The 10905-nt window shown below is 40.9% G+C and overlaps 1 pseudogene; it reads left to right on the top strand.

Moving 5' to 3' along the window:
* Nucleotides 1-4245: 4245 nt before the first annotated feature.
* Nucleotides 4246-10378, top strand: LOC110292490 (malate dehydrogenase, mitochondrial-like; annotated as a pseudogene).
* Nucleotides 10379-10905: the final 527 nt, after the last annotated feature.

Here is a 10905-nt window from a genome sequence, read left to right as displayed (position 1 = left end):
TAATCCCTTCTACTTTAAAAACTACCCAGCCTTGAGTATTTTGTTAGAACAGTGCAAAGAAGGCAATGACCTATTAGTTTTCTTAACCTGGCTTTGTTTCAGCTTTTCTAGCTCCCTCTCATATGAATTGGCTCCCTTCTGTTCCTCATACAAGGCTGGCATGCTGCCATTGCCCTTTATGACAATGCTAGAGAGCCTCTGGCTTCTTTCTCGAGTGTTAAATGCAGTTTTGTAAGTCAGGCCTATTCCTTTCTTGCCTTGCACCCTGGTTTTGGAGGCCATGCTTCTAATAATTTCATGTCTTTATTTTAGCTACGAGTTCCACTGATATCTTGTCTGAGTACTTAACTGTATTTTTAAAGCTTGGAAATATATTCACATTTTAAAAAATGTAAGAGGGAAAATGAAACAAAAGCCCTATACACTTAAAATCTAAATCTTCACAGAACGTTTTCTCACCACACAAAGAAACTCTTCCCTATTAAAATTCATCCTTTTTCAGATTTTCAATTTCTTTAAATCTGAGTGAGGGAATTATAGCATATATTGTTAAACTTATCATTACATGAATTTAAAGGTACTTAATAGACTTTTTATTCTTAAGAGGCTCAATTAAAGTGCTTTTCTTGTCCAAGGACAGAGGGTTTTAATCTTTATCAAACTCATGACAGTGTGACAATTCAGGAAGAACAATGAAAATTTAAGTCATGATCTGTATCTGTCAAAGAAAAAGGGCTGGGGAGATGGCTCAGGGGGCTACATTAGGATCACACGTGTAAAATCCAGACATGACAGCAAGCATCTATAAACTGAATACTGTGAGATAGGCTGGTGCTGGGTGCTCCTGGGCAACAAGGCCAAAATAGTGATGCTAAGTTCCAGTGAAAGATGAGGAGTGGTACAGAAAAGTGCTGAGTGGCTAAGTGTTGACTGCTAGCCTTCCCACACATATACAGACAAGTGATCCTGTGCACCACCATGTCTACACAAACACACACACACACACACACACACCTCCGTCTTTCCTACACACACATAAAAAGAAAAACATAACAAACCACATCATTTTAAGAGAATTTTTGAAATTGGCTTTTAGAGTATAATGCTAAAAACATTGTGTTTCAAATTTCTTTCTGCTAAAAACATAATTAAATAAGAAAATGAAAAACCATTGCTTTAAATCCTATTGATTTTTTTGCAGTTAAGATATAAATTTTACAGTTCAGATATCATTGCTGAGTCATATTCAAAACCTGTTGTTGATATCAATTTGTAATATACTTGAAATAAAAGTGTCTATATGGATAAATTATATCAAAGCCATGAGATTAACTGAAACCTTCAAGAAACAAAAACCAATAAAAATAGGGTAAGGTGCTTGCCAAAATGCCATTCTGTCTTCTGCATGTGCACTCTTGCACTTGGATGCACACACACAAACACACACACACACACAACTAATAAAATGTCATAAAACCTTTCAAGAAAAGAAATTAGGAACAATTGAACAGTTGTATTTAAGATTAGACACTTGCTTTTTTGAACTACAGTGAAATCTGACTTTTAATGGATTTGATTTAATTTTCATTTTTGTAATGGTTATCCAACTCTGTAATTCTTTAAAATCAATGTAAGTCATGGCATGCATGAAATAAGCAAGCAATATACATTGCTTCCCATACATTTTAGTATAGCCTGTATTATAAACTTCTGTGACTTCACAAAGAGGAAGCTAGGAGTTAGGAAACAAGACTCTCTGATTCAAACATTCTCCAGCCCCATCTTGATATAGCTGGTGACCTTGTTGAAGGCAGTTCTAGTAAGAATCTCTGAGACCTGATTGCACTAACCTGTTATGTGCCTGGCTCTCCTTCAACAACAGCTTTAGAATTCTCCATTCTTGGACCACTACCCTACCAATCTGGTCACCAGCCTCTTTTGCAAGACCCTGTTGAGGTGTTCCCTGTGCCTATTGCCAAGACAACCCCTTCAAAAATGTCTGTTATATCATCTTCAACAAGTGCCACAAATAATTTTTTCCTTTAGCAGTATATTGCTCAGAGCTACATAGAAGGGGAGAATACAAAAGAAATCTATAATATTGAAATTTCTTTCTCCTACTCCACATATCTCTACTTTGGCTCAAATATCTTTCGTGGTGTAATGTCAATGAATATATGGCTCAGTGGTACCGACAAAGAAAGCAAGGATACTGACTCCATTATGGCCACACACCAGTCAGGAATACAAAGTCTGGCATGCATCCTCATAATCCACCCTGTCCTTCCCATCTTGAGACTCAAGGATGCTCAGGCGGTTCATTTAATCGTAAAGAAGATGGAGTTCCCATCTGGGTTTGGTTGATCCGTGATCCTGAAAAAAAGATACCTTTTTTTAGAGAAGAGAGAAACCCCAGAACAGTGCTATAGGATGCCTTTCATTTTCCTAACCTACACAACTACGTTTCAGAGGCAGTGTGTTCCAGGGCAGTCCCGTTAGTATCATCCTAAACTTAATCCTACACCTCTTTCTTCCTCAGTGTAGCTGCTTGCATTCTAACAAGAACATGTGCGCTTGCTTCTGGGAACTTGCCACCAGTTGGTTCTAATTGGTAAATAAAGATGCCAACAGCCAAAAGCTAGAGAGGGCAGACAGAGGCAGGATTTTTAGAATTTCCCGGGTTTGGGACTGGGAGCGGAGTAAAGGAGATCAACCATGTGGGGAGAGTGTGGAGGAGAAGAGAGATGCCATGCCTGAGAATAGTGCAGGACAGAGAGGCATAGCCACCATGTGCAGGAGCCAGGAGAGTGCAGCCTAGAGGGTGGCACAACTGGGTCCAGGTCAGCCAAGGTAAGCAGAATTTAGTAAGAAGTAACCTGGGATTATCAGCGGGAGGTAGATTATATCAGCAATAGAGGTTAGGCAGTGGTCCAGCTATTGTGCTGTTTAAGGCATATTAAAATATAAAGGCTATGGGTGTCATTCATTCATTTAGGAACATATACCATTGGGGGTGGGGGGAGGGTAGCAACCCGCCGCTGGGATTTATTACAATATCTCAACACATGCTTCAGGGTGGAAAAAAATCTACTGTTCTCTCCTAGAAGCCAAGAGAGCGCGAGCTTTAAGTGAGAAAGCATTGGCTTTATGTCCCTAAAACTAGGATCTCCTTCTATGAAAAGTTCAAGCCATTGTATTTGCCTGTTTGCTACAAGCTGCTCATTGCCTCGCTGGCCAGCCGAGTTAAGCAGGAGTCCCAAACCGCCTGCTCTCTTTTCTTTCAGGGAGCAGCTGCAGGGAAGTCAGAAACTTAATCCTTTTAGTATTTCCAAACCAGAAATGGTACAGACAAAAAAAAAAATGTATCTTTTCTTTCACCCATAGAAGTGAAATAATGCCTCTTCTTGCCTGTTTAGTGACAAGAGTGGGACATTGCTGTGTAAACTAGGCGTCTTAGGGGCTGCCCTCCCCTTGGTTTCAGATTGGAAAAAAAAAAAAAAAAAAAACCACCGTGCTTCAGGCCACACACACCAGATCCTGCAGACTCCTGGGGTTGGATTCAACTTCCAACAGTTCTCGGGACATTTCAGCGTTAGGAGATTTAACGGCGGGTCTTTTTCAGTTATTCGGTAATAGAAATGGCAAACACTCATGAACCTTGCCCGAATCTCGTCTTGTTTGGAAGCTGGTGTCTTGCTAGTGTACTTGCAGTGTTGTCTTCCGAATCTCGTCTTGTTTGGAAGCTGGTGTCTTGCTAGTATACTTGCAGTGTTGTCTTCCGAATCTCGTCTTGTTTGGAAGCTGGTGTCTTGCTAGTATACTTGCAGTGTTGTCTTCCGAATCTCGTCTTGTTTGGAAGCTGGTGTCTTGCTAGTGTACTTGCAGTGTTGTCTTCCGAATCTCGTCTTGTTTGGAAGCTGGTGTCTTGCTAGTGTACTTGCAGTGTTGTCTTCCGAATCTCGTCTTGTTTGGAAGCTGGTGTCTTGCTAGTGTACTTGCAGTGTTGTCTTCCGAATCTCGTCTTGTTTGGAAGCTGGTGTCTTGCTAGTGTACTTGCAGTGTTGTCTTTTCAAAGCTGCATGTGCTTGAAATCTTACGGAATATCAGTCTGTTCGAGGACCACGAGTAAAATTCTGCATTTTAAAAAACATACAAAATACGAAACTATTTTAAACCTGCCTCTCCCCAAACGTTTCCCACCCCACAATTTCTCTCCTTGAAAGGCGCCATCTTCTGTGCTTGGACATGGGAAGGCTTCTTGCTGTTTTAGTGTCAGAAAATGAGAGCACAGAGTGTGGGTTCTTTTACATGCAGAGCTGGAGACTGGCTCAGAGGCAAGGTCTCTCCAATTATCCTCTCCCCTCAGGCTTGCAGGGACACTCTCAAGTCCCTTATCTGAGAAATCGTCCTCCGAAAGAGAAGTCTTTCCTTGGAACCTCAACAAACAATCAGGAAAAAAGAACAACCAGAGAAGAGAAGAGACTAAAAGGTAAGTCCTCCCATGCCCAAGCGTTTTACGTGTTCCACTGAGGGCAGCAACATCAAATCATCTGGGGGCTGTTCTGTCCCCTTCCCAGGGGGTGGAGGCCTTCCCCACCCCTCGCCCCTCCCCCCCTAAAAGGAAGCAAATGGAATGAACCACACTGGGTTGCTAAGTAATAAGTCATTTCCCTGTGAGTGTTACATTACTGATTTCCATAAATAGCACAGGTCCAATCCGTCTGCTCCAAGTTTACAACTTCGCTCCAGGGACCTTTGGAAGAATGGGACATTTTTACTTCACATCTACAACTGCTTCAATCAATCCAGCACAAAGACAGTAACTCTGTTTAACCTCCAAGGATTTATCGTAAAATGTGAGGTTACTTTGTTTTCCTCTCCAGGATACATTTTCCTGAGGCTCTGGGCTAGTGTGAATAGTGCATCACTGCCCACCGCCGCCATGCTGTGAGGAGGCCAAGGCAAATGGAAAGATCATACAAAGACTTGCAGTCATCCCAGACCAACAACCAGCCACACCAGTGAGTCTTCAGATGATTCCAACCCAGCCTTGCAGACTTCAATCATCATAGGACAGAAGATGCCTTACCCACAGCATTTCCTGTCAGAACTCACAAAATCTGTGACAATAAAGAAGTGTCCGTGGCTTATTCATTTATTGATTAAGTGATCAAAAAAGAAGTGATTATCAGAATGCTCTCCATTCAACTAGAGCACACCCTGGATTTTGTTTCTCTGCTTGATTATTTCTAGATCTTGTCTATTTCTGTATGCTAGACATACAGAAATAACAAGACTATACTCTATCTGCATATAATTTCCTCACAAGTACAACTTACACACCCGCATGCGCACACACACGTGAACAACTGTCCATAAAACTTTCACATCTAAAATTATTTACTTGTGATTCAGATTTAATACACAATACTCAAGTATTCTAAGCATCTATCTCAGATATTTTGAAATATTTTATTTTTTCCGAAAGGTGTGGTGTCACTTCTCCTTAATTCCAGCACTCATGATGCAGAGGCAGGAGGATCTCATGAGGCTAAGGCCAGCCCAGTCTACGTAATGAGTTCCAGGACAGCCAGGGCTACATGGAGAGACCCTGTCTTATTTTTTATTTTCTCTATTTACAAAAAAGTCTAGAATAGAAGCCTCTAGAAAAAGGTTGGAGGCCATCTGGCAGGAGATAAATTCGAAGGCCAGTATTCTTGTTTGCACACAATTTCTCTTATTTATGCACATTACAATCTTTCCTTAATTATTTTAGCAAGCTGAACAGTTTTTAAACGCCTGTTGTTTGATAGCAGCACATAGCAGAACTTAGTACATTAATATGCATTTCATTCTTCATCGCCATCTCAATTGTCTGAGAAACAGGCAGGCTGTTGATTTAAAGCAACAAAATGTCAACAAGCTTTTTAGTTTCTAAACTCATTTAATTTTGGTTTTAAAATTGAAATCCCCCTTACATGATGCTGGCTACCATGACAGACTTCAGTTTTGCTTCATTGAAGCTGGCTCTGCTGAAACATTTCATTTGGGCACATATTTCATTTACTAGGGGAAACTTTTTTTGAAGATGATCAGCTGAGAAAAGCATTTTGGAACCTGTGGAAGCATCAAGAAGAAAATTAAGACAATCGTTCTTCATAGTGGTTCTGCAACCTCTTTGTGTTTGCCAAACATACTAATGAAAAATACACGTGAGAAAGAGGGTACTCAGACCATGCCGAGTCCTGTAGGAAAGACCAAAAGCTCACTGTGGAATCCAGTCACCACACCAGTCCACACACTATGTGGTAAAGAAATTATTATTCATTTGTATTTATGAAGATATTTATGTCATTTTGGGGGGTTATCAGAAATATTCAAAGGAATGGTCATTTTGGGTAAAGTATGAATATAGGTGGAAAAACTGCTGAAATTCTAGATTAATGTCTTCACCCAGTTTTGGTCCAGTTTACTAATGACATAGTATATTAAAACCATAAAATAATTTAATATATGACATCATGCTTATTAAAAATTCTGTAGTAAGCCAGACAGTGGTGGCACATGCCTTTAATCCCAGCACTTGGGAGGCAGAGGCAGGTGGGTCTCTAAGTTTGAGGCTGGTCTGGTTCTCAGAGGGAGTTTGAGGCCAGCCTGGTCTACAGAGCGAGCCCAGGACAGCTGGGTGTACTGAGAGTTCTGGTTTCTTTAAAACCCCCTCAAGTTATGTGGTTTTGTTTTAAGCCCAAGTGTGGGATATGGGGCTTCTTCAGTTTTTCCTCAGCCGCTAACTATGATTGTCTTGTGCTCCAAGAGGGGCGTGGTTTTGCCATCTGCAGATAGTTTAATTCTAGAGACTCTGGAGAGGATATTAATACAAGGGCCCCAAGAAGGCCTGCGGCAGCTGCTCCCCTTGCTGTTGCTGGGATGCTGACTTGCCCCTGGGAACACCACAATCTAACCAAGGAAGAAGCCTGTGGAGGTCTTCATCCTCTTTCCTCTGTAACCTTTCTCTCCTACCTCATGTTGTATGTGTGTGGGGGACGGGAGGGGGGAGGAAGGGAGAGAATAGTATAAGAACTCAATAAAACAGATGAAGAAGAAAAAAGTCAACAGCCAAGCCTATGCAGAGAAACCTTGTCTCAAAATAAAAATAAAACAAACACAAAAACTAGTTATATAGGGTGAACCCACAATTATTCAAGTTTCTGAAATGATACACTGCAGTGTGATTATCAACACTTCTTTCCTTTCAGGGCTACAAGGGTAGAGAGCTTGCCTGAAAACTCTGGGTTCAAACCCAAGAACCTTAGAACACAGAGTAACAGGGAGGCAGAGCAGGCTAGCCAGCAGCGCAGCAACAGACTGAGGCCATTGAAAAACGTAAACAAAAAAGTCACACCAGACCACATATCTATTAAGATATAACATAGCCGGGCGTGGTGGTACACGCCTTTAATCCCAGCACTTGGGAGGCAGAGGCAGATGGATTTCTGAGTTCAAGGTCAGCCTGGTCTACAAAGTGAGTTCCAGGACAGCCAGGGCTATACAGAGAAACCCTGTCTCAAAAAAAAAATAAATAAATAAATAAAACAAAAAACAAACAAAAAAAAATTCTGTATTAACCAGGGTGTCATTATGAGACCTATTTCAAATTTTTCATTTTTATTAGTAATTTATAAACAGGTATAAATACATACACTTTAATATTTTCAAGTCTTTGTACAAACACTTAACATTTTCTCCAACTTAAATTACATGAAACACTTGTAACATAGTTATTACAGCTATTTCTATTTTACAGAAAATAAGCATATTAAAGATTTTAACTCCCCGTTAAAGGAGGAAAGAAAATTAACCTAGAAAATGAGTGACAACTTCATGAGAGAATCCTGTGTGGTTTTTCCTGATGGAACATTGTCAACTGTATTTTAGAGGAAAAAAAACTATCAAGTTCATGATGTCCCTAAGGAAGTTGAATTTCAAGTAAAGACCATTAAATATCTCATAAATTTCTTGATTAAAACACAGTGAGTTTCTTTTCCATTAAAATTTAGCTTCTTAAAACATGACAAAGGTTCAGAAGTTAACATCAATCAATGAAGTATTTTTGATGCATACTTAAAGACCCAAGTTCAATCCTCACATCTCACATACATACACATACACACACAAACATACATACATACACACATGCACATACATACACATATGCAAATACACATATGTGTACGTATATGCATATACACACAAATGTACACATGCATACATATACATGCCCATATACACATATATGTACATACACACACACACACACACACACAGAAAAACAAACACAGCAGAGGATGTGGAAACAACAGGTCAAAACTGACTAATGGTAGGGTACCCAAGAACAAAGAGACCCACAAAATAAACCTGAAGCTGAAGGAGAGGGTCACACCTGGCTGAAGGTCAATTACCCAAAAGCAGAGAGCCATGCCAGTCAAGGATATGCTGAACCCTACAGAGAAACTGTTACTGCTGAAAGGGTCAATTCACATGAAAAGACTAAGGATAGAGTTCATGGCACTGAATATCAGTACCACGGAAGAAATGATATTACAATTTATTCCTCTTTTGAATATTGCAAAAGCCTCTACTGAAGGAAGACGACTGAATTAGAAATGAAGTAATGAATAAGTGGATATTAGCCCAGAAACTTAGGATACCCAAGATATAAGATACAATTTGCTAAACGCATGAAATTCAAGAAGAATGAAGACCAAAGTGTGGACACTTTGCCCCTTCTTAGAAATGGGAACAAAACACCCATGGAAGGAGTTACAGAGACAAAATTTAGAGCTGTGACAAAAGGATGGACCATCTAGTGATTGCCATATGCAGGGATCCATCCCATAGTCAGCTTCCAAACCCTGACACCATTGCATACACTAGCAAGATTTTGCTGTAAGGACCCAGATATAGCTGTCTCTTGTGATACTATGCCGGGTCCTAGCAAACACATAAGTGGATGATCACAGTCAGCTATTGGATGGATCACACGGCCCCCAATGGAGGAGCTAGAGAAATTACCCAAGGAGCTAAAGGGAACTGCAACCCTGTAGGTGGAACAACATTATGAACTAACCAGAACCCCGGAGCTCTTGTCTCTAGCTGCATATGTATCAAAAGATGGCCTAGTCGGCCATCACTGCAAAGAGAGGCCCATTGGACTTGCAAACTTTATATGCCCCAGTACAGGGGAACCCCAGGGCCAAAATGGGGGAGTGGGTGGGTAGGGGATTGGGGGGTGGGTATGGGGGACTTTTGGGATAGCATTGAAAATGTAAACGAGGAAAATACCTAATAAAAAAATAAATTAAAAAAAAACAAAAAAAGAAATGAAGTAATCCTACAGTCTCCTCCTGTGCCTGTAGGTCCGTGCCCTGCCGGCCCCAGCCATACTGTCCACTCTTGCCCGGCCGATGCTGCTCTCCACCCATCTTCAGCACTTCGGCCTAGAACAATGCTAAAGTAGCTGTCCTCGGAGTTTCTGGGGGCATTGAGGGCCCTGGTGAGCCACCTGACCCTCTACAATATCGCTCACACACCTGGAGTGGCAACAGATCCGAGTCACATGGAGACCAGAGCAAAAGGCTACCTTGGACTGGAGCAACTGCCATATTGCCTAAAAGGTTGTGATGTGGTGGACATCTCAGCCCAGTGTGCCCAGGAAGCCAGGGATGACACGGGATGACCCAGCACTTCCTAGGAACTGATGTTTGCGTCATTGACAACCTAGTTAACTCTATCATCTCTGTCAGAGCTGAAGTTTTCAAGAAGCATGCCGTGTACAACCCCAACAAAATTTTAGGTGTGACGACCCTTGACGTCGTCAGAAAGAACACGTCTGTGGCAGAGCTAAAGGGTCAATCCAGCTCAAGTCAATGTGCCTGTCATTGGTGGTCACACCAGGAAAACGATCATGCCCCTGATCTCTCATAAAACCCCCAAGATTGATTGTTCGCAATACCAGCTGGCCACATTCACCAGGAGGATCCAGGACCCTGGCACAGAAGTCTTGAAGGGCAAGGTTAGAGCAGGTTCTGTCACTCTATCCATGGCTTATACTGGAGCCTGCTTTTTCTTCTCCCTTGTGGACACCATGAATGGGAAGGAAGGAGTTGTTAAGTGCTCTTTTGTTCAGTCCAAAGAGACAGAGTATACTTACTTCACTACACTCTTGCTATTGGGGAAAAAGGGCCTGAAGAAGAACCTGGGTACTGGCAACATCTCCTTTCCAGAAGAAAATGATGGCCACGTCATCCCTGAGCTGAACGCCTCCATCAAGAAAGGCAAGGACTGTCAAGAACATGGAGTAGAGAGGTTTGAGCCTTGAGCAGCAGCAGCATCCTAACCTATTCAGCATCATGTCATTGGAAACACTTGAGAATCTAATTTGCTTTGATAGAGGGTATTGTATCAGCATCAGCATCCCTTCTAAATTATGGCTGGTCATTATGTTGATAATGACAATAAAACAGTTTCTGGTTTTCTTTAAACAAAATGAAGTATTAAAAATAATCTCAATTAACAAACTCCAAATATACAAATTCCCACACAGAAACAAAACAATGTAAAAACAAAAACAATAAACAAAACAATAATCACCAAACACACACAAAGACAACATATATCCTCTGAAATTTACTAATAGTGTACTAATGGCCATTATATGATATAATTGAAATCCCAGACAAAGAATTCAAAAGAACAGATTTAAATATAATCATAGAACTCAAGAAGGACAGAAATGCAAATGTGTCCTAGGAAATACAAAGACCTGAATGAAAAAGTAAGGCAATTTAGGATATAAAAATAGAATTTCACACAAAAAAATAGAAATATTGAGAAAAAATCCAACAG

The sequence above is a fragment of the Mus caroli genome, unplaced genomic scaffold (assembly GCF_978045245.1).
Source record: "Mus caroli unplaced genomic scaffold, Mus_caroli_1 scaffold_6, whole genome shotgun sequence".
Lineage (NCBI taxonomy): Eukaryota > Metazoa > Chordata > Mammalia > Rodentia > Muridae > Mus > Mus caroli.
The sequence above is the reverse complement of the archived record's forward strand: the minus strand, read 5'-3'. Positions and strand labels throughout refer to the sequence as shown.